This window comes from Pogoniulus pusillus, chromosome 16 (assembly GCF_015220805.1).
Source record: "Pogoniulus pusillus isolate bPogPus1 chromosome 16, bPogPus1.pri, whole genome shotgun sequence".
NCBI lineage: Eukaryota > Metazoa > Chordata > Aves > Piciformes > Lybiidae > Pogoniulus > Pogoniulus pusillus.
In genome coordinates, this window is record NC_087279.1 from 5,162,582 (window position 1) to 5,189,271 (window position 26,690).

Sequence of the window (26,690 nt, forward strand, 5' to 3'; positions counted from 1 at the left end):
TGCACAGCCCCAACTCTTTCAGTCTGTGCTCACAGCAGAGCTGCTGCAGCCCTCTGATCACCCTCATGGCCCTTCTCTGGACACGCTCCAGCGTCTCCACATCCCTCTTGGAATGGGGGCTCCAGAGCTGGATGGAGTACTCCAGGTGGGGTCTCAGCAGAGTGGAGTAGAGAGGGAGAATCACCTCCCTCCACCTGCTGGCCACACTTCTCCTGATGAAGCCCAGGATCTTGTTGGCCCTTTGGGCTGCAAGTGCACTCTGCTGGCTCCTGTTGAGCTTCTCATCCAGCAGCACCCCTAAGTCTCTCTACTCAGAGCTGCTCTCCAGCCACTCACTGTCCAGCCCGGATTTGTACCTCATGCAGGACCTTGCACGTGGTCCTGTTGAACCTCATGAGGTGTTTGACTTGGTAAATATTGCCTAAAGGGAACGATCTGATCTCTGTTTAATCTCCACCGTTTTGCAAGGTGAGGAGAGCTCAGATGGTTGAGCACCCCGAGCTTACCATAGGGCTGCTGCTGCCTTGAGTCTCTGTGGGTTTGACTCCTGTCTGCAGGTGTCTGTGAAGGGTGGGGTGGGGAGGCTGTGGTCAGGGAGCTCTGATAGCACCTGGAGGGCTGGGAGAGCACCAGGCTGTGAGAAAATAACCCTGGAGGGCAAATGTTAAAGGGTGAGAATGCCCCTTTCTGCTCCAGCTGGTGAGCAGGACTGAGGCCAGGAGGAAGCAGGAAAGAGTTTTAGTCAGCTAAAAGAGGCTGGAAGGTTTTAGGAAGCTCTAGGAAGTTTCAGCAAAGGGTGCAGGCCAAGATTTCTTGCCCAGGAAGCTAAAATGAATATCTTAACTGGAAAGATGTTCTGCAGGCAACCCACTGCGCAGAGGAGATGTCAGCTCCAAAGGTCTCCAGATCTGGTAAGTGACTTACAGACCTTAGGCTCATTTTCAGAGGTTTAAGATGCTTCAACTGGTGGAAAGTCAATGAGGTTTTGGGTTTCAATGTTTTATAGAATCATAGAACTGTTTCAGATTGAAAAGGCCTTGCAAGATGAATCCTTTTAGGACAGAACAATGTCCATTTAGCTATCTTATTTTGTCATACTTTTTCCCCCCTGCTATTAGCATTTGGTAGTAGTTTTAAGCATGTGGATAGAAGATATGAAACAGTATTGATCAGATATTTGAAATGAGCTCCATTTCTCTGAAAGTTATTGCACCTTACTCAGGTTGGCAGCATGGCAAGTTGGGAAATGTCATGTTCTCATCTTCTTACTTCAGTAAAAGAGCTTTTGTAGTCTTCAGTAGGGAGGATGGGTGGCTAATTAAGTGCTAAATTTGGCAGATCACAGGATATTAGGGGTTGGAGACCCAAGGAGATCATCGAGTCCAACCCCCCTGCCAGAGCAGGACCACACAATCTAGCACAGATCATAAAGGAATGCATCCAGACAGGCCTTGAAAGTCTCCAGAGAAGACCACAACCTGTTCCAGTGCTCTGGGACCCTTACAGTAAAGAAGTTCCCCCTTGTGTTGAGGTGGAACCTCTTTTGCTGCAACTTACACCCATTGCTCCTTGTCCTATCCTAGGGAGCAAATGAGCAGAGCCTGTCCCCCCACTCCTGACCCCCAGCCCTTAGATGTTTATAAGTATCCCCTCTCAGCCTTCTCTTCTCCAGACTAAGCAGCCCCAGATCTCTCAGCCTCCCCTCATCAGGCAGTGTTCCAGTCCCCTGATTATCCTTGTGGCTCTCTGCTGGACCCTCTCCAGCAGATCCCTGTCCCTCTTAAACTGGGAAGCCCAAAACTGAATACAGTACTCAAAATGAGGTCTCAGCAGGGCAGAGTAGAGGGGGAGGAGAACCTCCCTTGATCTGCTGGACACACTCTTCCTAATACACCCCAAGATCCCCTTAGCCCTCTTGGCCACAAGGGCACATTGCTGTGCCATGGATGTTATCCACCAGCACTCCCAGGTCCCTCTCCACAGGGCTGCTCCCCAGCAGATCACTTCCATGTTATTTGTCTTTGGTCAAGAGGATGAGTCCAAATAACAAAGCTGCAGTACAGGATGCTGCAACAGTGGTTTGAGGTAACCACAAAACCTGGATCCAGTCCTTCTCTAAGGTTTGGATTCATTTTTATTTCTCTGCTCTGTCTGCTTGAATCCTACCACAGAGGATGATGATGCAGTCAAAGCTGCCTAGGAAAAGCACTCTGTACCTTTTTATCAGCAGAGATCTCCTTGATCACCACTTTCCTGCTGTTTTTCAGGCTCTGATATTAACAGGAGGTAAAATGAGACAGGGAAACACCACATCACCTCTCTTCTCTTGTGAGCAGCCCTTCCAGACTCCTCTACTTTGTTGCTAGGAAGGTAGAGCCCCACTTGAAATGACAAATTAAACAATAAGTCAGTTCCCCACATTTAGATGCTGCAACAATTCAACACAAGCAAAAGCAATGAAAATGAATTGAAGCCCAAATAGAAACTGGATATCATTAAAGATCTGCCCTCATATCCAGGCAGCCCCATAGTAATCACAATGCATGCACAGTCATAGAAGCCTAATGGTTGCAAAATGTTCTTTGGCTTAATTGGCTTTGGCAGCTTACACACTCACATGGTTTGCTACATTTTTGCCCATCCTGACAATCATTCTGTGCTCCAGGCAGTCTTTGCGTGAGCTGTCTGTCTTCATAACCATCACATTATTCTGGCTTTTTGAACATCATAGTGCAGTAGTTTGCCTCTCAGCATCCACTGTGGTTTAATCATGTCCTTGTTTGTGCACCATTGGGTGGAGAATAGCTGCTCCTTCCTTTGACAGAGAAGGCACTTGGCACAGAAAGGGTGTTCCTGGAGCATGTGGGAAGGTGAATGGCAGGGCTGATGGGGTCTGTGGGCAGTAGACTTTGGTCTTGCTTTGTGGGGTAACCAACAGCTAGGGAGCACCACAAAAATAACAGGAGATCTTAGCATGGGTTAGGGGACGAATGCCAAACCATGGCTATTTCTGTGTGAATACTGTTCAGTGCAAACCACCACACAGCAAAGGCTTGGAATGTGGCTCTAAACCCACTCTGCTTTGACAGGCTCGGTCTAGAGTTTTCAGAGATTTGGTTGCAGCTATAATCATAGGATTGTTTTGGTGAAGAGACCTTTCAGATCATCAAGTCCAACCATGAACCCAGCACTGCCAGGTCACCACTAAACCATGTCCCTCAGCACTATATTTACACATGGATGAGGACTCCACAGCTTCTCTGGGCAGCCTGTGCCAGGGCTTGACAAGCCTTTTGGTGAAGGCATTTTTCCCAGTCATACAAACAGTCAGAGTTGGAAGGGACCACAAGGATAATCTAGTTCAACCCCCCTTGCCACGGGCAGGGATACCCTACCCTAGATCAGGCTGTCCACAGCCTCATCCAGGCTGGCTTTAAACACCTCCAGGGATGGGGCCTCAAGGCGTTTAAGGTGTTCAACCTAAACGTCCCCTGGTGCAACCTGAGGATGCTTCATCTTGTCTTATCACTTGTTGCTTGAGGGAAGAGGCTGATCCTCACTGTGCTGGGAAACATAATTCCCTCTAATTCCCCTGAAAAAGTCTTCAGCTGGGCAGCTCCAAGTCAGCAAGATCCCAATCCAGAGACAGGACTGGATATTAGGAGGAAATTCTCAGCACTGAGCGTGGTGAGACACTGGCACAATTGCCCAGGGAGGTTGTGGATGCCCCCTCCCTAGAGGTATTCAAGGCCTTGAGCAACCTGATCTAGAGGGAGGTGTCCCTGCCCAAGGGAGAGAGTTGGAACTGGATGACCTTAGAGGTGCCTTCCAACCCAACCCATTCTGTGCATCTATGAATGTATGAAATACTCATGGAGGGGGCACCACACCAGATACAGTCCTGTCCACACAGCAGCAGAGGATTTTTACAGCATCATTACTCTGACTTGGCAAGATTATGATTTTTACATCATAACTCTGACTTGGCAAGAGCTAAAGCCCACGTAGTGAATTAGAGGATACCTAAGCAGGAACTTAAGTTCCTTGTTATGTTAGGGTCTAAATAGAGTCACCATCCCTGGAGGTGTTCAAGCAAAGCCTGGATGAGGCACTTAGTGCCATGGTCTAGTTGATTGGACAGGGCTGGGTGCTTGGTTGGACTGGGGGAGCTTGGAGGACTCTTCCAACCTGGTTGATTCTATAAATCACTTGGAATAAAGAGAAGTCACTTCCAGCAGGCAGGGCACAGGACAGCAGATGAAGCCTGCCTTTATAAGTGAGAGTTATCTAATTAAATTTGCACCGGTGTCAGCACTAAAGTAAGCTCCCAGTAGGAAGAGGTGTTTTAAGTGAGTGGTGAAAGCAGTGTTTCTTGGAGTTTCTAGCTGGGAGCTGTGCAAAGGCTATGATATTGTCCTACCTGCAAGCTGCTGTCACCTCAGAAAAGAACAGCAGCATTGCTGGTACCTTAAAAGCCAGCTTGATAGAAATGAGGCAACTGTCCCCAAACCCATGTGCATGTATATATGTCACCTTGGCTCCTGCAGGAGATGTAGCTCTATTTATGGTGCTGTTCAGCTCTGCAGCACTCAGGCAGGGAGCAGTGGGGTGGGGGGGTGAGTGCCATTGGGAGCTGCAGGGAAATCCTTGGCCCTGCACGGTCTGCATGCAGAGCAAGGCGTGCACTGGTGGAGCCTGCTGAACTTTGAAATCCAGGCTTGTTTGAAGCTGAAACTTGAAAGCAAACCTCCAGGGAGGAAGCTTTTTTTCTTTCTTTCTTTCCTTTTTTATTTTTTTTTTAATGGAAAACCCTGCAAACTAAGAGCATATTCAGCTCACAGCTCCAGATAAAGTCTAGTGGATGGGCAAGTCTCAGAAAAGTCTTGTAGCTAAGGATCAGTTCAGGCCTTTGAGTCCACTCATGCATTTAAAAGCAGGGGCAAGACTGGAACTGTGTCTTTCCTTTTGTGGCTTCAGACTCAAACTAAAGCAAGGGCTGGATCAGAGGATCCTGCAGGGGATGCTGTTCTGGGAGGGGAGAGAGGAACTTGCCTGCAGCAGGCAAAAGCACTCACTGGTGGAGTTAGAGGTACAATGGGGCCAGGTCTCCTGCTCGTGGCCCTCAGGTACCGAATGGTTTCCCTGTGCCCCCCCTCCAGCATTCCTGATGTTTGTAGAAACTCCTCAGAGTTTTGTAGCCCAGAATTTGGGATGGAACCCTCCAGAATATCCCATCTTGAACCCTTTGGGCATCCAGCTGCCCCATGTTCACTAGCACTGTGCAGGCAGCTTTAGGAAGGTGATTCTGCAGCCCCTGTCAGCAAGCAGTTGCTGTAGCTCTACTTCATTTCCCTCTGCAGCAGCTCATGGTTAGAATGAGCCACAGAGGGCACTGACACTCTGTCTTTGGAGTGTCAAAACCAGCTGTGGGCTGATGTTCTCCAAAGCAAGCTTTACATGCCATGGGGAGCATAAGGGCTTCGCTCTGCACTTGATGTTCTCATCATTCATACAGAGCCTCACAGAATCACAGGATGGTGGAACTTGGAAGGGACCTCCAGAGATCATCTAGTCCATTTTTCATGCTAAAAAGCAGGTTTGGCCAAATTAGGTTGCACAGGACAGTGTGCAGACAGGTTTGGAATCTCTCCAGAGGAGACACCACAACCTTTCTGGGCAGTCTGATTTAGTGCTCTAGCACCCAGAAAGTAAAGATGTTTTTCCTGAGCTTCAGGTGGAAGCTTCTGTATTCTAGTCTGTATGTGTTGCCCCTTGAAGCTCCTCTGTTCTAGTCTGTATGTATTGCTCCTTGAAGCTCCTCTGTTCTAGTCTGTATGTGTTGCCCCTTGAAGCTCCTCTGTTCTAGTCTGTATGTGTTGCCCCTTGAAGCTCCTCTGTTCTAGTCTGTATGTGTTGCTCCTTGGAGCTCCTCTGTTCTAGTCTGTATGTGTTGCCCCTTGAAGCTCCTCTGTTCTAGTCTGTATGTGTTGCCCCTTGTCCTATCACTGGGCACCACTGAAAAGAGCTCAGCCCCATCCTCTTGACCTCCACCAACTATTGATAACCATTGGTAAGATCCTCTCTCAGCAAGGCTCTATATATGCGTTAGAGAGTGTGTGTAGCTTGCTGGGGATTGCACAGCCCAATCACCATCCCATCCTGCTCCTGAGCACCAGCCCCACAGCGGGGATCACCAGTGGGCACCAGAGGGAGTCTGAGATGTGAATGTTGAAGCAGCACAAGCCAAGGGGACCTCACTTCCTAGAAACCTCTCTGCTGCAATCCCAAATTAGTAACAACTTGCTAGGGAAGTTCAGACACCTTCTAAGAAAGGCATTGGTTTGCAAAGCCAGGGCCACATTTCTGACTCACCCAGACAGCACAGTGTGTTGGCTGCTTGGGACAGTCCTTTAAAGAGTGATTAAGCAAGTGTAATAGGCAGACACGGGTACCAAGGTCCCATCTGTCTGAGGAAGAGTCAGAAGTTAATGTCAGTGACTTTTATAACATGCCACCTAATTCCAGTGGCAGCAAAGCTAATTAAGATGGAGTTGGTCCAAGAGCACGGCGGTGTGGCAGTGGCAGGGAGAAAACCCTGCCACAAAGGCACAGCCAGCCTGCAGTTACGCTAACAAGCTGGTCAGGGCTGGGTGTTCTGGGCTTGTGAGGAAGCACTAAGCGGCGTAATTAGCTAGAGATCTTGGTGCCATTGATAACTTCATGAATATTTCATCCTCTTTTGTTGTTGGGTTTTTCTCCCCTTCCCCTTCCATCAGTCTGTCCCGACAACTTGTGACACAGAACTCGCTGGAGTAAAATGCGCTTAGTATGCAGCTGCTGTAGCTGGAAATTTATCATCAGATGTTGTTTTGGTGAGGATGCTCCTCCAGGAGCCTGACTAGTTAGCTAGTCAGCGACTCAGCAGAGCTCCACAGGCCAAAGAGCACATGGAGTCCTTCTCTAATGAGTGTTTTGATGGCCCTAATAACACAGAGCAAGTCAGCAGCTGTAGCCCTCGTTAGGGAATGCTAAATTAGCAGGTCCCTGAGGACAGCCGCTCCAGATCGAAGGGGTCATGGCTGGAGAGCAGCTGCACCAGTGGCTGCTTTTCTTTGATGAGTAACTGCAAAACTTGCTTGCTTTTTGTTTGGGAATGGTGTGAGGGGGTCGTCTCTGTGTGTGTGCAGGGTCTGGAGTTGTTTGGGTTTGTTTTCCTACTACCTAGTTCACTAAAACTCCTCTTATAAAACCACACCATGTGGCAGGCAGAGCAGCAAGGACTCTGCTGCAATCGTCTGTGTCCTAGCACTAAAGCCAACAGAAGAGGCTGCTGCACCCCCCCCCCCCCCCCCCCAGGAAAAGCAGATGTGGAATATTGAAGTATTGGAAGCAGTTGGTCCAGTGGCAGCTGCATGCATCTCCTTGTTACACCAGTCTGAGGTGACTGAGCAAATGAAGTCCATCCAGGCATTTTACTGCAGCTCCCAGCAGAAGTGAAGCACAGGCTGTTTGCCTTGGCTGAGAAGTGTAGGAAGAGACTGAAACAGTGAGGAGCAGGGAGGTGTTGCTGGAAGTACAGCAGGAGCCTGTGCACCCCACTGGGGCAGATAAAGCAAGATCAGTTTGAGAGAAGAAAGTGAGAACTTTCTGGGAAAGCTCCAGAGGTGAGCCAAAAGCTGGCTCTGTGTTTAGGCTGCTGCTCCAGTGGTGGGATGGGCTGGGATCCAGCGTGGTTACGGTACCTGCTGGTGATTCATATTGCCCAGCTGGCCACAGGATGATGGCTGTGGATGGTGAGGAGTCTGGTGACATAGCAGCTTCCACCTGCAGCCCTGAGTCAGAGCCCCCAGCTGCGTCTGTCTGGGGATACTCCAGCCACACTGCCTGCGGTCATGCAGACCAGCACACCCCTGACCCGGGGATGAGTAATTGGAGAGCTTTACCCTTCTTCAGTTTGTTTTCCTAAGTCAAACAGAAACGGAAGTTTTCTTTGGAGAGGCTCTGCCACATCCCCGAATCCTCTCCAGCCATAGCTCCTGGGGAAAATTTGGCACCTCCTCTGGATGTGAAGGACCATGCTTGCCCACAGAAAATATCCACCCATGGGATCTGAGATCAACAGGCACTGACAAGATGGGAGATTTCAGCACCTGTCTCCCAGCAATGGTTTGGACTTGGCTCTCCCCATGCCCAGCTCCAAAAAACTAGCCATGCCTGTTCCAGGCACGCTCCAGGTCTGGGAGCTACATGGAAAAACCTCACAGCCTCTTAGGAAAGAAGAACGAATTGCAGCTTTAAATTGAAAGCAAGCTATATGTTTCCATAAACCTCTTGTTTTTAAGCCAAGCCTGTGATTCAAGGGGAGGGCCTGGGTTAGTGAAAGCTAATGCTTTCCTGTCTGCTCTGAGGATTATGTTCATCTGTCCAGTAAACACACCACAGGAGGTTGGCAAGTCCCATGCTCACCCCTCTTGCAGTCTGCAATGGAGTAAGTCATCATGATCTCAGACACACCAGGGCTGACTCCAGAAGGGCACTGTCCCCTTTTATCTCTCAGTGGATTCACACCAATGCAGGGCTGGGGGCAGAAAGGATGTGAATGAAGTGAGGAGTCCTAGCAGCCCTCAGGGCTCTCTGGCTGTGGACCTGAGTGAACCCATCTAATGTTCCTCTTTCATAGTCTTTACACTGCCTCTCTTCAACAATTCTGGGGGCTCAGATCACAGAATCATGGAATGATAGGGGGCTGGAAGGGACCTCTAGAGATCATTTAGTGCGAGGTTCACCTAAAGCAGTTGCACAGGACAGTGTCCAGGGAGGTTTTGAATGACTCCAGAGATGGAGACTCCACCATTTCTCTGGGCAGCCCCTTCCAGTGCTCTATCACCCTCAAAGTAAAGAAGCTCCTCCTCATGTTTAGATGGAACTTCCTATGCTCAAGTTTGTGCCCATTACCTCTTGTTAGTGTTTGCTGTGCTGCTTTCTCCAGCACACAGAATGGGCTGCTAAGGAAAACAGAGGAAAAAAACCCATAAGTGTTCTGCTTCCCTCTTTTCTGGCATGTCTGTCTCAGAACTGTTGCTGCAGAAAAGCTGCTGCTCCTCAGCCTTGGCTGTGGAGCTGATGAAAGGCTGGCAGGGATGGGTAGCAGGGAGGATGGCAGAAGGGCTCTCATAAAGTCCTTTGAGTGACAGAGCTGGGGAGTGTTGAAGGAATGATCTGGAGAGGCATTGGGAGCACTCTCAAAGGAGGAGCTGTCAGGAAGGGTCTGATCCTGCCTGAGGGCAAGGTCCTGGCTGCTTCATCTCTCCATGTCACTTCCAGCCCTGCAGCTCTGTGTTTCTGCACTGTGAATGCCATTGACATTCACATATGGCAGCAGGCAGCAGCCATGTTACCCCCTTTGGCAGCAGCACTTATCCTGACCTCAAAACCCCCTCCCACAGCAACTTCCCATGCTCCTGTACAACCAGGATGTGTCCATCAGCAGGGAATTGGAAACTCCCACACATTTTATCTTCCCAGGGATCTGTGATGTGCCCAGAGGATGAGCTACCTGCACAGGGGACTCTCAACCTCCACCTTTGCAGTGTAGCCAAGGACAAGTGGCCTCACATGAGCTGCTGTCCTGGTTTGAGCTAGAACAGAACTAATCCTGGTCAGCGATTTGACTTCTCAGCTTGGACTCTTCCAAGTAACTCCACTTCCTGAAGTTAAGGGCTTATTTTTGCAGACAGTGTCTGCTTCTAGTAGTGAGAACACTGATGGTTAGAGTTATTGCCAAGGGTGGGTACTCAGAAAGGCTCTTGCTTATACTTGCTCCTCTGGACACCAAGGTAGCTTCTGTGCCATGCTTGAGGGTGCAGTAGTAAGAAATAACACCTGTGGGCAGGTGCAGACAGGACAGGTGACCCTAAACTGCCCAACAAGGTATTCTATCCTATGTAGATCATATCAGGTATAAAACTGAGGGGTCACCGGGATCAATGACTGATGTCCAAGGAAGACTCAATTCACTCTACCTTTGATCCCAATCTGTGTGTTCCTGGATCTGGTTCCCGTCTGCTGCTGAGTCCAATCTGATGCAGCAACAGTGGTGATGGCAATAAAATTACCATCACTGGTTTTTCTCTTTGTCTTTATGTCACTGGATTATTCTCAATTCCATTCCAGCTGGTTTAGCTTCTATTCCAATCCATCAATCTCTCTCCCTTCTTCTCTTTCTCCTCTGCTTTGGGAAGGGAGAGGGGTTAACAGCAAGCATCTGTCCCTCATCTAGTGTCCAGCCCAGCCCTAGCCTGTGGCAACCTTCCACTTCCCTTACCACTTTTGGAGCCTTTGGGGAACCACAATTTCACACTTTACAGCAGAACTGCCTAAGGTTGTGTCCTTTTGTGGTGGGGACCTGTGGAATCCCCAGAGGCTGCCTCAGCAGTTGGAGGCTAAATCCTGGGTGGATACAGAATAATGGGGATGGTGTCTGGCCAAGTGTGACCTGCAGAGAGGTGGGAGCTTCCTTATGAGGTGGGAGCAGGGCACATGGCTTGCATGTTTAAGACAAGTTTGAACCATCTCTACTGGCAGCTATAACATGATTGATTTATAAATTATGCATGTTTAAGCATCACATAATGAGAAGGGCCAAAAGTTAATGCTATATAATTTATTTATTCTTAGTCAACTTTCAAGCAACTTGCTGAGAAGAGATTAATTTTCCACCTCAGTATATCTCCTGTGCTACAGGAGCAGCAGCAGCATTGCCACAGGATGCTGTGAGTATCTTCTTGCATTTTCTTCAACTGAGTTCATTTTTTATCTCTTTAATCATAAAACTATAAAAACAAGCTGGTACCACCACTGGTAATTATGTAACAAGCCACTGGGCAAGAAAGAGCACATTTAAAGCTGTGGTATAAGCAAAGGAGATTTTGGGGGTCTTAACGACCTTGAATCTTGAAGCTGAGAGAGTGAAACAAATGCAGGGGGTTACAATGCATTTAAAATACAAGAGGGAAACAATAAATCAGCTGAATAGTCGTAAGGAAATTGGAAATTGTGGAGAGAGAGTAACAAAACTACGTGGAGATTGAAGGACTTATGCCTGTTGCTAAGAATGGTAATGAGAGCATGCAACCTGAATAGGTCTAAACTGCCCTTGAAATATCATTACAACTTCTTTGAAAAGGCATTTACCATTTGTATGACTTCTCCCAATGCAATACATTTCCTTGCCTCTTTCTTCATTCAAAGCAACTGAAATATGTCTGAAACAAACTCATATTGGAGTTGAAAATGACATAGTGTTCCAGGAAAGGAAAGCAAATCAAAAAGCCTTTTATTTTTGTTAATGGGTAGAGCTTCCTCAGGAAGGCATCACAGAGTGGAGATGCAGTAGCAGCATCCTGGTTAATTTTCTTGTCTTGCCTTCCTGCTGTAAATAAATGACCAAAGGGAATGAAAAGCATTGGCTGCTTTACAAAGCAAGCCATCAGAGCAGTGCTCTACTGAATGTCAAAATGCCAAGTATTAGCTTTATTAGTGCTACTTATTTCTCTCTTCATTACGGTTGGCTGTGACCAAACACTTTGCCACACCGACTGCTGTACCTCCTGCCATTGCCCAGGGTTGGTGTCAGGAACACTGGGAAGGCAGCAGGAAATCATAGAATCATTTCATTTGGAAAAGAACCTCAAAGATCACCAAGTCAAATTTTCATCCTAACACCACCATGGCCATTAAATCAAGTCACAGTATCACAGTATCACCAAGGTTGGAAGAGACCTCACAGATCATCAAGTCCAACCCTTCACCACAGAGCTCAAGGCCAGACCATGGCACCAAGTGCCACGTCCAATCCTGCCTTGAACAGCTCCAGGGATGGTGACTCCACCACCTCCCCGAGCAGCCCATTCCAAGTGCCATGGCCACTGGTTTCTTGAATACCTCCAAGAGTAGTGTTTCCATTACCTCCCTGGGCAGCCTGTTCTGATGCCTCTTGCAGGACAGAATTTTTTCCTAGTATCCAACCTAAACCTCCCTGGGTACAACTTCAGGCCATTTCCTTTCATTTATCACCTGATACCAGGGAGAAGAAACCAAGCCCCACCTCACTCTTTCAGGGAGTTGTAGAGAGCAGTAAGATCTCTCCTCAGCCTCCTCTTCTCCAGACCAAACAATCCCAGTTCCCTCAGCTGCTCCTCACCAGACCTGTTCCCTACACTCTTCACCAGCTTTGCTGCCCTTTTGTGGCCATGCCCCAGCACCTCAATGTTTTTTCTTGTATTGAGGAGCCCAGGCATTTGAGGTATGGCTTCAGCAGTGCCAAGTACAGGGGCACCATCATTTCCCTACTTCTGGCCACACTGGGAGGTGAAGCGATTTAGGATTCACAGAGTTGTTGGGAACCACCACAGGGGCAAAGACACAGCCCTTTCACCATAGTGAAAGCAAGTGCAACAGGCATTACTTCATAAGCTGCAGCAGAGAAAAAGAAGAAACTTTCTTTAAAAGTATGTGCCAATCTCCCAAATACTACTTCCAGCCAACAGGCCACTTAACAGCTACTACTGATGCAGGCAGAGGAGGAAAGTGAAGTGTTCCTCACCTCTCAAGGTCACAGTGCAATGAGTGCTGGTAAATGGCTCTGAAATAGAGGCTCCAGCTTGCTCTGTGGCTTGCCCCTTTTATAAATGACAGTTACACTTTGGTAAACTTCACACCGATGTTGAAAGCGTGTTCCAGGCAGGGGTAGCTGTGTCTTTGAGACTGTTGCAAGAGATCCACCATAAAGGGGTAGAGTTTGTGTTAAAAGGTGGCTGCAAGCAATGTTTTAAGTGATGAAAACTTCTTTAGAAGGTTTCAGTGTTTTTAATGCAGCCTCCTCAACAAGGTTTCATTTGGACTGGGGCTGCATGGGAAGATGTTGCTCCCTCTAAAAGAAGGCAACTATTCCTCTTTGTGTGTCTAAAGTCCACATTCTCAACTGGTTGTGAGGAGGCAGAGAACCAAAAAAGAAAGTGGAAATAAAAGCAAATGGGGAGAGTACAGAGAGAAACAGAACAACATGTTTGCTACCATCCAGACAGGTGTTTTTTTCCCCCCTTTCTTACAGATTCAATGCACAAAAGTCAGGAAAATCAAAGTGATGGTTCCCTCAACTGCCATAACTCTGCTCCTGGCAGAGAAAGAGCACAACATAAATATACCCTCATACCTAGCAGTACATGTGACATATGTGCAAGGAGGTAAGTTATGGGTGCTGTGGGAACCATGATTTTGAATGTCCTGACTTGTGAGTTTAAATTCTCAAGTCCAATCTTCTGGGTAGTTTCTTTCTCTCTTTCTTTCTTTCCTTTTTGCACCCTGTAGTTGTGAAATGTATTACAACTTTTCCTCTCCTTTATGCTGACACAGCATTTTTGATCCCTCAAGTGGCTGAAGACTCTGTTCTTCATGAGAAGGTATTATCCTTTTTTTTATTTTAAAGGCTGGATGTGGTCTGTGTCCTTCTCTAAAATGAGAGGTAAGACAGCACATGTCATTAGTAGAGTCATAGAATGGTCTGGGTTGGAAGGGACTTCCAAAGGTCATCTAGTCCAACCTCCTATGTAGTAAGCAGAAGAATCTTCAACTAGATCAGGTTGCCATGTCCAACCTCACCTTGAATATCTCCAGGGATGAGACCTCAACTACCTCCCTGGGCAACATGTTTCAGTGTTCCACTGCCCTCATGATAAAGCACTTGTTCCTTGTATTCAGTATAAATCTCCTCTAATTTGAAGCCATTGCCTCTCATGCTATCACTACAGCTTTTTGTAAACAGCCTCTATCCTGTAGGTACTGAGAGGTTGTTACTGGGTTATCCCTAATCTGTGTGGGAGGCTTTGCTGGCCTTCAGCACATGCTCTCTGGACATTGTATACTGCACCTGAACTGACCCAGTGTGGGCTTATGTGTGGAGGTGCTGGTTCTCCATCAGTAGGATGCTCACATGTCAGAGAAGCAAAAGGAGCAACAGAGATTGTGATGCTTGCCTGCTGGCTTTACATTCTAGCACATGTACCTCCAGTGGGGCAGAGCAAGTTCAGTTATGGCTCACCAATTTCTCTGTCATCTTCATGCCAAGAAATTTGCACATCTCTTTTAAAATCCCATTTTCTTTTCCCAGAAGAGGCTTTCAGAGATTTGGAAGATTTTTTTTTTTCAATAGGAAGTCTTCTGTGTTTTGCATTTCAATTGGATGTGGTTTCCTAAGGAGTAGGTATTGAAGACTCTTCATAAATGCCTCACGTGGATACCCTGCTCTCTTACTGCTGGTACAGAAATAGTATCATGTCATCACTATGGAACTAGGTGATCCTTGAGGTCCCTTCCAGCCCTGACAATCTGGATGAGGAAGGAAGGGAAGAAAGGGAAGGAAGGAGGAGAGGAAAGGAAAGGAAGAAATGGAAGAAAGAAGGGAAGAAAGAAAGGAAAGGAAGAAATGAAGGAAGGAAGGAAGGGGGAAAGGAAGAAAGGAAAGAAGGGAAGAAAGGAAGGAAGAAAGAAGGGAAAGAAAGAAGGAAGGGAAGGAAGAAAGAAGGGAAAGAAGGAAGGCAGAAGGGAAGAAAGGAAGGCAGAAAGAAGGGAAGAAAGGAAGGAAGGCAGAAGGGAAGAAAGGAAGGAAGGCAGGAGGGAAGAAACGAAGGCACAAAGAAGGGAAGAAAGGAAAGAACATGAAGGAAGAAAAAGAAGAGAAGAGAAGAGAAGAGAAGAGAAGAGAAGAGAAGAGAAGAGAAGAGAAGAGAAGAGAAGAGAAGAGAAGAGAAGAGAAGAGAAGAGAAGAGAAGAGAAGAGAAGAGAAGAGAAGAGAAGAGAAGAGAAAAGAAAAGAAAAGAAAAGAAAAGAAAAGAAAAGAAAAGAAAAGAAAAGAAAAGAAAAGAAAAGAAAAGAAAAGAAAAGAAAAGAAAAGAAAAGAAAAGAAAAGAAAAGGAATAAAAGTTGTTAGACTCCTAGGAAAATGGTTAACCCTGGGAACAAAATCTGCCATCTCCCTTCCAGCCAGGGACCTCTGGAAATCATTTATTCCAACCCTCCTGCTAAAGCAGACTTACCCAAAGCCGGTTACCCAGGGTCACAACGTCCAGGCAGGTTTGGAATCTCTCCAGAGAAGGGTGCTCCATAACCTCTCTGGACAGCCTGCTCCGGCACCTTCACAGCAAAAAAGTTTCTTTTCATGTTCAGATGGAACCTCTTGGTATCCAGTTTGTACTCAGTGCTCTTTGTCTTGTTGCTGGGCACCACTGAAAAGGATCTGGCCCCATCCACTTGATACCCACTCTTCAGCTACAGATAAGCAGACCTGCTTTGGCAGCCTCATGGTACATCAGCACTAACGCTGACTATATCATATGTGCATATATGCAAAGGCAGATTGTAACTCCCAGTGCCTCGACCATTCCTTCTGCTGTTGTTCAGATGACCAGAAGAGCCCCTTCTGTGGATAACTACATACATCCTGGTTGTGAAAGTAAAACCAAAGCTCATAGTGCAGCTAAGGAAGCACCTGTGTTATTCTGTCAGGTCAAAGTTCATCTTTTTGAGTCTGTTTATGTTTCCAAGACTTCTCTAACCATTTTCCAGCTGCACATCCACCTCCTTTCAAAGGCAAGCAAAGATTATCTGTAACTTTTGGGCTAACTTTTAGGTTAGCTTTTGTTTTAACTTGTTTTTGTTTAACTTGTGCTTTGAAAAAGATTATGTTTTGGCAGTAGCTGAAAGCTCTTTAATTACCTTAAAATCCATAGAATATTTTGTTGTTGTTGTTGAAAAAGACCTTCAAGATCATCAAGTCTAACCGTTAATCCAACACCTCCATGCCCACTAAACCATGTCCTGATGTGCCATGCCTACACAATTTTTAAGCACCTCCAAGGATAATGATTCCACCACTTCTCTGGTGAGTCTATTCCAATACCTGCCTGCCCTTGACCATTCTTTCAGCATATATCCCTAATATCCAATCTAAACTTCCTCTGGTGCAACCTGGGGCCACTTTCTCTGGTCTTATCATGAATAGTTCATCCCAATAGAGTTCATCTGAATAGGACAAGAAACTTCTTTACAGTGGAGCATTGGAACAGGTTGCCCAGAGAGGTTGTGGAGTTGCCTTCTCTGGAGACTTTCAAAACCCACCTGGGTGCACTCCTGTGCAGACTACCCTAGGGGGATCCTGCTTTGGCAGGGGGGTCCCTAGATGTCTAGAGGTCCATTCCAACCTCTAATGTTCTGTGATTCTGTGATCCTTGAGAAGGGAAGCATCTCAGATCGATGTGTGTGTAAGTTCTTTGCTGACTAGGGATAGGTTCAGATATCCTCTTAGAGGCTCTGTTGATTTGCAAGCAGAGTTTATAAATCCAAGCTTGTGCTGCATCATTCTCTTAAATATAGATCCAAACGGCCACCTTCTTCTATATATCCTCCCTGACTGCAAATCTTCATGCAGAACACCAATATTTAACCAGACTCACTGCAGGCCTGTGTCAGAAGGAACAATGTGGTGTAAATAATCTCCTTCTGACTTCTCTCTTTGTGTTTGTTGGGTTGGGGTTTTTTTTTTTGGCAAGGCTTTGTGTCAATTGAACATGCAAGTCAGGTGTCACCCTAGCTGTTGGAAATATGTAGTGCTGACAGTATTTGGTGATAAAATAATCATCACTGCCTGTATCTCTGATGGAAAGAGATTCACGTCCTTTTGAATCCCTAATTGTGTGCCACACTACATTAGAGACAGATAGTTCATTGTCTCCACCTTTCAGGGATGGGAAATGCAGAGCAAGATGCAAGACGTTCCAGAAATAAGCCGGTTTAATGAAGCAGCAAATTAGACCCTTCTATCTCTTTATTTAACATGCACTCCCTTGAATTTATCAGAGTTCATTACTGAGGTGCAAAACAGAAGAGAAGCTGCAAAATTCATTTGTGATTAGAGCTAATGATTTTGAAAATGGCTTCTCATATTTCTCTAGATAACAGCTATTATTTATTATTGAATTTATGTCACGTCTGCCCTAATGAAATTACATTTTCTGCCTTCCCTTGTTCCTATTGTTTATGCTTTGGGTTTTGTAAAAGGAAGGATCATAAAGATGCTATACATTTCGTGCCAACTGCAGTGCTTTTGACACAGCTTCTGATAGCTTACTCCTGTGACTCATGTCAGAAGGATGGCTTTAACATTTCCTTCCCAATTTAATCCTTCTATAACCCTTGACAGATAATGAATCCAAGTAAATGCACTGATGCCTTTCCCCCCCCCCCATAATTTTGGTTTCAGACATGGATGGAGTTATGGACTCTAGGCTGTAATAAGGGAGGAAAAAACCCATTTAAACAGCAAAATAAAAACAGGAAGAGCTCCTGCTTCTTTCCCAGCCCTCCTCTTCGTCCCGCTTCTGGTAAGCAAATAGGTACAAACTAGGAGAGGTTTATACCCACCCCTTCATATATCTCTGACAGCATCAATCCTGCTCAGGGCTGAAATGAGCAGGGCATGAATTTTGCTGCTGTTTGTCAAATGTAGGGACACAGAAGCCAAGCATCGAGCACCTGGCTGCAGCTGGAGGTAGAACAGGGACCTCCTGTGAGTCCCCTTCCAGTGCACAAAGAGCTGCAGTGATTTTGCCATCATGGCTTTCCTAGTTTTGTGGGGTTTGTCTTAGGTCCTACCACAGCTTTCTGAAGGAAATGCTGTGTCTTGCTAAGAGTTTGATCAAGCACTTTAAAAATGCTTAATAATAATAATAATTGCTTAAGATAATGTACTGTTCACTTAGCCATGTAATATCTTTTCTCTGCTTTCTTTAGCATTTGCATATTTTACTGATAGTTAATGGTCCTTATTCTAGAACACCAGGCATGGAATCACCGTTTCTGACGTAGGATGGCAAATGAGCTGCTTGTGTTACTTTTGAATAGGAGATCTCCTGAAATAACATTTATCATGACTAATGTTACTTTGCTCTGCTCTCTTTTCCCAGCCTCTCTCTTGGTGCAGTGTTTCTTCCCTTTCTTCTTAAGAGTGACGAAACTCAAGTATGAATGGGAAAAGATCATTTGTAATGCGGCCAGTCCTGTGGTGGTGAGCTGAGAAAGTTTGTGGTTATTACTTCCTCCTATGGGGAATTTGTGGATGACCATTTCAGCTTTGAGAGAAACAATTTCTTTGGCAGGCTGCAGGCAACATCTGGGCAACTGAGCCCAGAATTTCCCCTAGTTTATCCTGTTAACCGGCAGTGCACTGGGTCAGACAGCCACTCCATCCCAGGGAGATCAGGGATTACAGCAGTGATTCCACAGGCTCTTTCTGGATGGGTTTCTCATGAAGTCAGCTATCAGTGCTTGTGCTCTTATGCTTCTAATACTCATTGCACAAAGGAGACACGGGGCTCCTGTACCTGGTATGAGACAGAGTGACCTTGCTTGTAAGTCTCTTAAGTACATGACTAGGAATCAGCTGTAGCAATCTCCCCACAGAGCTCAAGCAACACAGGGCAAAACTCGTTATTCATCACCTTACCTTGCTTTGCAACAACCTCAGCACTCCCTCCTCTTCCAGATGTGTGGTTTACATCAATCTTTTCAACTCCTAACGAGATGTATTTTGGAGAGGGGTGGTTGTGCCAGAAGGACCAAGGTGGGATCATTCTGATCTTAAGAGTGCACTGCAATCTGTAGGCAAGCTCCACTTCCGTTTGGAAGGACAAAGCTAACACCACCTCTGTAATGGTCTTTGACGTTGTCCCTCGGCTCCTGCTACGTCAGGACTGTGTTTGTGGAAAGCCTGTGAGATCTCACTGAGTAAAGGTGCCAGAGGTTCGCTTTGCGCCAAAAGAAACGCCGTCCCATGGACGCTCACAGCAGCCTCCGCTAACTACCGGATTAGGTCAGGCTGGAGACGCTGGGAACACGCAACCATTCTCCTTCCCTGCGTCACCGGGTAGAATTGCTGCTGCCAAGGGGCTGGCAGAGAGGAGAGGCTTTGTTCAGAGTGATTGGTATCGTACTGCAAAGTGAAAAGAGCAAAAACATCCTCCGTGGCTCTGCACCTCCTGCGGTAGATGAAAAGTGAAGGCAGGAGCGCAGTAAAAGTCTGTTTGCTGCTAATAAACTGAGCAGAAGTGACAGGGAAGTCAGGGCAACAGACGGAGCGTGCACCTTGCTTTTTGCCGTTCTGCTGATGAGCTTGTCTTCCCCAAGGCGTTTTTGCAGACAAGTGCAGTTATCTCTTAGCCCTGGTACGGATGCGGTGTGAAACACGGCTACCGGAAAGGTTAGGCTGCTGCAAAGCTGCCATTGGACTTTGCAGCTCTGCAGGAGTTGAATTGTTAACAAATATTTCAGTTTGTTCTACAGCAGTCTCAAAAATACCCTGAAATCGTTTTGAAAGTCATAGAGTCATAGAATGGTTTAGGTTGGAAGGGACGTCAAGGATCAGCCAGTTCCATCCCCCCACCATAGGCAGGGACACCTCCCACTAGAACAGGTCGCTCAAGGCCTCATCCAACCTGGCCTTGAATACCTCTAGGGAGGGAGCATCCACAGCCTCCCTGGGCAGCCTGTGCCTGTGTCTCACCACCCTCACTGTAAAGAGCCCTTTCCTAACATCTAGTTTGAATATTCCCTCTTCAAGTTTAAAACCCTTACTCCTCATCTTATCTTTACAAGACCTTGTAAATAGTCCCTCCTCAGCCTTCCTGTAGGTCCCCTTCAGATACTGGAAGGCCACTCCAAGGTCTTCTTGAAGCCTTCTCCAGGCTGCAGAGCCCCAACTCTTATAGCCTGGCCTCATAGCAGAGCTGCTCCAGCCCTCTGAGGATCTTCGTGGCCTCCTCTGGACTTGCTCCAACAGTTCAGTGTCCTCCTTTTGTTGAGGGCTCCAGAACTGTACACAGTAGCCCAGGTGGGGTCTGAGGAGAGAAAAGGGGGAGAATCCCCTCCCTTGCCCTGCTAGCCATGCTGCTCTTGCTGCAGCCCAGCACATGGTTGCTGTCTGGGCTGCACTCACACTGCCAGCTTGTGTTGAGCTTTTCATCACCCCAGACCCCCAGGTCCTTTTCCTCAGGGCTGCTCTCAGCCATTTGCCACCCAGCTTGGAACTGTGCTTGGGATTGTGAATCCTCTGAACATGAGGAATAAAACCCCAGGTAATAATTAATTTCTCCCAGCTGTGAACAGATACCATGTCAGGAGGGGGTGGTGTGTGCAGAGATGGACACACACTGCGTGCAGCATCCTGCAGTCCAGGCTCAGACCTGCTTCTGCATGTATATGACTCAGCAGCAAAGGCAATGGATATTTCTGTCACAGTCCAGCCTGGGAAATGACCTGCATCCTCAAGACTTGATCTCATCAGGATCTTATCTGCTCCTTCACTGATCCTGGCCTGGCTTAGTATCAAGTGATAGAATGAGAAGAAAGGGCCTCAAGTTGCACCACAAGAAATTTAAACTGGATGTTATGAAAAATATCTTTACTGAAACACTGGTCAGGTATTGGAACAGGCTGCCCAGGGAAGTGGTGGAGTCCTCATCCCTGGAGGTGTTAAAAATAATGTGTGGACATGGCAGTTCAGGACATGGGTTGACAGTTTGACTCGATGATCTTGGAATTCTTTTCCAACTGAAATGATTCTGTGGTTAATAATGGAGAAGCACCAGCCATGGGGGTTGGAACCAGAAATACCAGTGGGCAAGATAACAGCAGCAGGAGGATTCCAGTGCTCTCCTTTCAATGTAGCTGCTTTGGCCACTGCTAAGCCACCATGAGGCAGGAGAATCCAAACACCTCAGGGCTTGCTCACTCCTGGTGCTGCACTGCTGAGTGGTGGGGCCTGGGATTGACTGCTCTCCATCCTCCTACCCCAGCAAGCCAAACTTGCAGTTGGGATGGCCAGCCCCCTTGGCTAGCAGATCATCAGTGGAGTGAACCCCTGCCCCAGGATAGAGCCAGATGGTCCATGCTGAGCACCAGAGCCTTCATGTCGCCCAAGGGCTGGCTTAGCCTCATGGGAACCACTCTCAAAGCTCAGCCACCTGCCTTCAAGTAATTAATTTCCATATTATCAGAGCCCTCACGGATACACCTAGGCTCTAATCTTAATGAATCACTTAGAAAGTTATGCCCTTTGGAAAGGCAAATACAGTCCAAGTAAGTAAGAGCTGCTTTCTTTTTTGCCTTGATGTCCAGCTCTGCCTGTTTGATTTGCTGTCTTCACGTGCAAACTTTCCTAACACATCTTTACCCTTGGAGGTGCAGCAAACCACCAAGTGAGCTCTGACTGGAGCAGCAGGGCATGTCCGGAAGGGTAGAAGCAGATGCTGGAGGTACAGAGTGGAGATAGTAATTACTCATTTCCCAAACAAGCTTATGAGAGGCTTAGGAAAAGTTTCTTCACAGAAAGGGTTACCAGGCACTGGAATGGGCTGCCCCAGGAGGTGGTGGTGGCATTTAAAAGATGCTTGGATGTGGTGCTGAGGGATGTGGTTTGGTGGTAGTAGCTTGGCAGTGTTGGTGTGATTGTGAGCTCTAGGCAGGCAGTTGGTATTGATCACAAATATCTCTTCCAGCCTCAACAGTTCCATGATTCTACAAGATGGCACTGACCCAAGCCCAGCATTGCCATGAGCTCAACCCCACAGGGGAGAAGGATCATTGGGCACAACTGAGGAACGAGGCCTCCTTCCCTAATGGGAGTCTGGGTGTGTGCGTGGGCAGCAGGCTGATCCAGAGAGCTGGACCAGCTTGGAGGTCCCATGGTGTTGAGTAAAGAGCTGCTCCCCAAAGCACAGGGGAGGCCCCACTCTCCCCTCTGGCACGTCCAGGGCATAGCCCAGCCTTTGATCTACAAGGGTTGGGGCTGCCACTGGAGGAAAGAACTGAAGATTTGGTTTGTTCTTTTTCAAAGGCTTTATTCCTCTGACAGCTGAGCTGGAATCAAACCTGACTGTCTGCTGAATTCAACCCTTTTATTTTTCTCTCTTTAAGTTCTGAGTTTGCACTTTACATACAGCAAGGGCAGGCTTAAGCCTGACTGTCAGAATAAAAGCCTTTTCTCTTTATATCGCTTCCTCTCCACAGTTCAAAACCCCTCCAGCCCAAGTGATGTCAGCTTCAAAGGCTTCCCAGCACAGCAGACAGAGCTTTCGCCTTCCACAGCCTACTCCAGTGTAGGATCTGAGGCCAGCCTGTGGGGTTTCAGTTGTTTAACCGAGAGCTCTCAAGGTGCAGCAAAGAACACGGTTGTAGATAACAGCAGGCACCCGGTGTGCTGGGAGCTGCAGCGGGGAAGCCGAGATGAAGGGGCTGGTGATTCTCATGCAGAGGGATTTCTCTATCCTGCTACTGAGAGAGTCATGATAAATTTGTCCTTGCACATAGAAACCTCAAGAGCTTCTCGGGCTTATGTTGGATTAGAGGAAGAAGGAAACATAACCAAAGCCATCCCAAGGCCAAAGGAAAGCCCCAGCTCCCAGGGGCCAGGCAGCTAATTCCTGAATGCTGCTGGATGAACTCAAACCAGGGTTTGGCTGTGGCAAAGCTTTCTCTTCCTGCACTCTTCTGGGCAGCTTTTCTGGTAGAGGAAGTTGTTTAAGATGCCGACAAAGATGACAATGTATGGAGTGATTTCTTGCTGTTCCTGATTTACTGAAACACACACTTGACTTGGTTTTCTCCTAAGATTGTGTTTAATGTTAAGCAAGCAGGGCTATTCAGTTGGAGTAAACTATGTGCACGGTCGAATGTGCTGCTCCATTTAGCCTTATTTTTTTTAATAGAACATCCTGTTTATGCAGTTGAGGAAGAGTAAAATGCCTGTCCAGGAAAATTTCTCCTCCTTTTAAAACAAATGCATGCAAATTGCTGGCTGTGTCACACCAGGCTGTAACTGGGAAGGACAGAACAAGGAACAGACACAGGGAAGCTTCAGCTAATAACATCTATTCACAGAGGAGAGGGAAAGAGCAGGAAAAGGTCAGCGTAGGCTAACAGTTACGTATTTTCTTCAATGGAAGTTCCACTTCTCTGTCTTTTCTCCCAGGCAATCACCATAATTACGTGAACAAGCCATTTAGCAGATCTCTGGCTGAAAGAACTACCCGCACTGGCTGCGAGAGGTAAGTCACTTGACATTATGCCAGTTAGACACAAAGCACTTGCTGCTTAAAATGTCATGTCAGACAAGACAATGAAATGAGCTGGAACTGTCCCAGCTCTGCCTATTAACCTTGGCAGGATGAAGCGTGTAAAGACATTGTGGTGACAGGTGTGAAAGGGAACTGAAATAGGTAGAACAAAAAGGGTGTTGCTGGGGGATGAAATGCCCGAGTGGCCCATGGAGAGCTGATTCGTTCCTGCTCTTCTGCTGCGTTCAGCCATGCAAAACAGAGGGATTGGTGGTTACATCACTCGCTGGAATTTAGGGTAAACCGAAGGAAATATTTCATCATCTGCAGTGTAATCTCTCTGCCTTGCTGCAGGAAGTTGAGTAACTGAGTTTAGAAAGAGATGAATTTAGAAAGAGCTGGAGCAGTACCTGCCTGTTCCGCTCGCGATGCATCCGACAGGTCCGAAGACAGTTGTTAGTGCAACTGCACGTTGAGAGACCTCAAGCAGATGTCTCAATGCTTCCTAGAAACAGGACTCTTGAACCTCCAGCACTGCAGAAGAATCCTAGCTGGGCAATGGCAGCATAAGTAAGCCCATTTCTGATTTATTCATGGAGCCACTACATAGAGTGATCAAGGAGGAGTTGCTTTAGGAAACGGTGCTGTTCCCTGGGGAGCAAGTAATGGACTGAGCTTAGGAAACCATGTTTCTTGCTGCTGCACACTCCTGTCATGGCACTGAAATGTACTGGTCACCGAGGAATTCCTAAATTAGATGTGCCATGGTTGGAATTAATATCAATTTAAAAGAAACATCACTCAAAGTATGAATTGTAGCTCTTCGTAAGCACCAACCTGCTGGTTATGCAGCCCTGAAGGCCCTGGAAGTTAACTGCAGGTTGTCTTTGGATGACTCAGCAGCTTTTGCATGAGTCTCCAGTTAGAAGTACAAGAGGTTCTTTGAACATTTGGAGTTATTTTTTTATTTTCAAGCCTTATTTTCAAAAAATAGTGTACAGGAAAGGGATTTGCTATATACTACTGTCCCCCACAGCAAACTGCTGGCTAAGCTGTCAGCCCATGGCTTGGATGGCAACACTCTGTGCTGGGTTAGGAACTGGCTGGAGGGCCAGACCCAGAGAGTGGTGGTGAATGGTGCCACATCCAGCTGGTGGCCAGTCACTAGTGGTGTCCCTCAGGGATCTGTGCTGGGCCCCATCCTCTTTAACATCTTCATAGATGATCTGGATGAGGGCATGGAGTCAGTCATCAGCAAGTTTGCAGATGACACTAAGCTGGGGGCAGATGTGACTGAGTTGGAGGGCAGAAGGGCTCTGCAGTGGGACCTTGACCACCTGGACAGATGGGCAGAGGCCAATGGGATGGGGTTCAATAGCTCCAAGTGCAGGGTGCTGCACTTTGGCTACAACAACCCCATGGAGAGATACAGGCTGGGGTCGGAGTGGCTGGAGAGCAGCCAGACAGAGAGGGATCTGGGGGTGCTGATTGATACCTGCCTGAACATGAGCCAGCAGTGTGCCCAGGTGGCCAAGAGAGCCAGTGGCATCCTGGCCTGCATCAGGAATGGTGTGGTCAGCAGGAGCAGGGAGGTCATTCTGCCCCTGTACTCTGCACTGGTTAGACCACACCTTGAGTGCTGTGTTCAGTTCTGGGCCCCCCAGTTTAGGAGGGACACTGAGATGCTTGAGCGTGTCCAGAGAAGGGCGATGAGGCTGGGGAGAGGCCTTGAGCACAGCCCTACGAGGAGAGGCTGAGGGAGCTGGGATTGGTTAGCCTGGAGAGGAGGAGGCTCAGGGGTGACCTTATTGCTGTCTACAACTACCTGAGGGGAGGTTGTGGCCAGGAGGAGGTTGCTCTCTTCTCTCAGGTGGCCAGCACCAGAACAAGAGGACACAGCCTCAGGCTGCGCCAGGGGAGATTTAGGCTGGAGGTGAGGAGAAAGTTCTTCCCTGAGAGAGTCATTGGACACTGGAATGGGCTGCCCGGGGAGGTGGTGGAGTCGCCGTCCCTGGAGCTGTTCAAGGCAGGATTGGACGTGGCACTTGGTGCCATGGTCTAGCCTTGAGCTCTGTGGTGAAGGGTTGGACTTGATGATCTGTGAGGTCTCTTCCAGCCCTGATGATACTGTGATACTGCGAAATGCAGCCTTTGGAATGAGAGACTGGAGAATCTTCCCAGGGCTTTTGCCCTGGTTCCTCTCCAGGGCAAAAGCCTCCTTGTCCTGAAGATCCTACCACGTGTGTGGAAATTTGGGTTTCCAAGTCTAGTTGTTTGCCTTGTTTCCAGCAGGGTACCATCAGCTGGTGTTAGCCCAGCAGAGGGTTAAAATAGGTCTCTTGAGTTGAAGCCTATTTTCAAGGCAACAAAAGCAACCTCATTGTCTTATTTAGCCATTCACCACAACCACTTTACCCTCGGGCAAAGCTGTTTCTGTGCGACTCTGGTCACGGGAGAGACAGGAGATGTTGACTTTTGGCAAAATGGAAAATGTCACTGCCACACATCTCTGGGCTGGCTTTGTTGTTTTGGCATAGTCAGTAGAAGGGAAAAATGCATTGCATGAACTTGGGTAGGGAAATAGGTGATGCAGGTCCACATCTTCAATACGGGGATGAAGCAGGACGGCGTTGGGGAGAGATGAGCCCCACTCAGGTATGCATGCCTCAAACCTCTGTGCCTGTCCCAGGGTAGCCCAGGAGACAGAGTTAAAACAATGTGAAGCACCTAGGAAAGAGGTTTTGAGATGGCAGAGCTGCTGCCAGGCTGTGTGGCTGACCACAGACCACCTCCACTACACTTTTTGTCCCTCACACCTCAACCACACTCACTTCTGTCCCTTCCTTGCCCTCAACCTCGTGCCATCCTTGCCTTCCTTGCCCTCTGTCTTCACCATCTGTGGTCTAGTGACTTCCACCCAGACAATGAGCTGCTGGGAGGATGAACTGCATCTTCCCAGCACCCGGCTTGCTGCTGAGGCAGGCAGCCAACACCAAGCCCGCATTGCTGGGGGCTTGGTTTTGTTTGATCTCCACCATAAAAGCGACCAATTTGAATTCCTGGAATAATCTGCTGCCCTTTGCACTAGTGGCTCTTGAGAAAGTGAGCTGGCAGAGGAACAGAGCAGGCTGTGGGAGGGTGAGGTGGATAATTTGTCCTTTGTAGCGGCTCCTATTCAGAAGGTGACGCAGTAGGTCAGGCTCTTCCCTCGAAAGCCAGGGCTTGGCAGGCTTATTGAGCTGCAGATGCAGCTGGGGCTTCCCTGCCTGCTTCCTGCCCACAGCCACCTCCTCCTGCCCTGGCCCCGGGCTTGTGTGGACCTCTCACTCACACTAATCCAGCCAAGCCAGCAGTTCAAGTGTTTGCAGGAGTGCAGCCCAAGGCAGTGCCTCACTTGCGTGTGCAGGACTCACCCTAGTGACTGCTGTTTGTCAGAGTCCCTTGAACTCAGCTAAAAGATAAAACCAAGATGTTGACTTCTCAGTGATCACAGTCTCACAGTATCATCAGGGTTGGAAGAGACCTCAC

The 26,690-nt window shown here is 47.7% G+C and overlaps 1 long non-coding RNA gene across 1 annotated transcript; it reads left to right on the forward strand.

Annotated features, from left to right (window-relative positions):
* Positions 1–711: 711 nt before the first annotated feature.
* Positions 712–23,020, forward strand: LOC135182195 (uncharacterized). The gene is made up of 3 exons (XR_010305087.1): positions 712–911; positions 10,678–10,772; positions 22,117–23,020. It is a non-coding gene; the product is annotated as an uncharacterized LOC135182195 (long non-coding RNA).
* Positions 23,021–26,690: the final 3,670 nt, after the last annotated feature.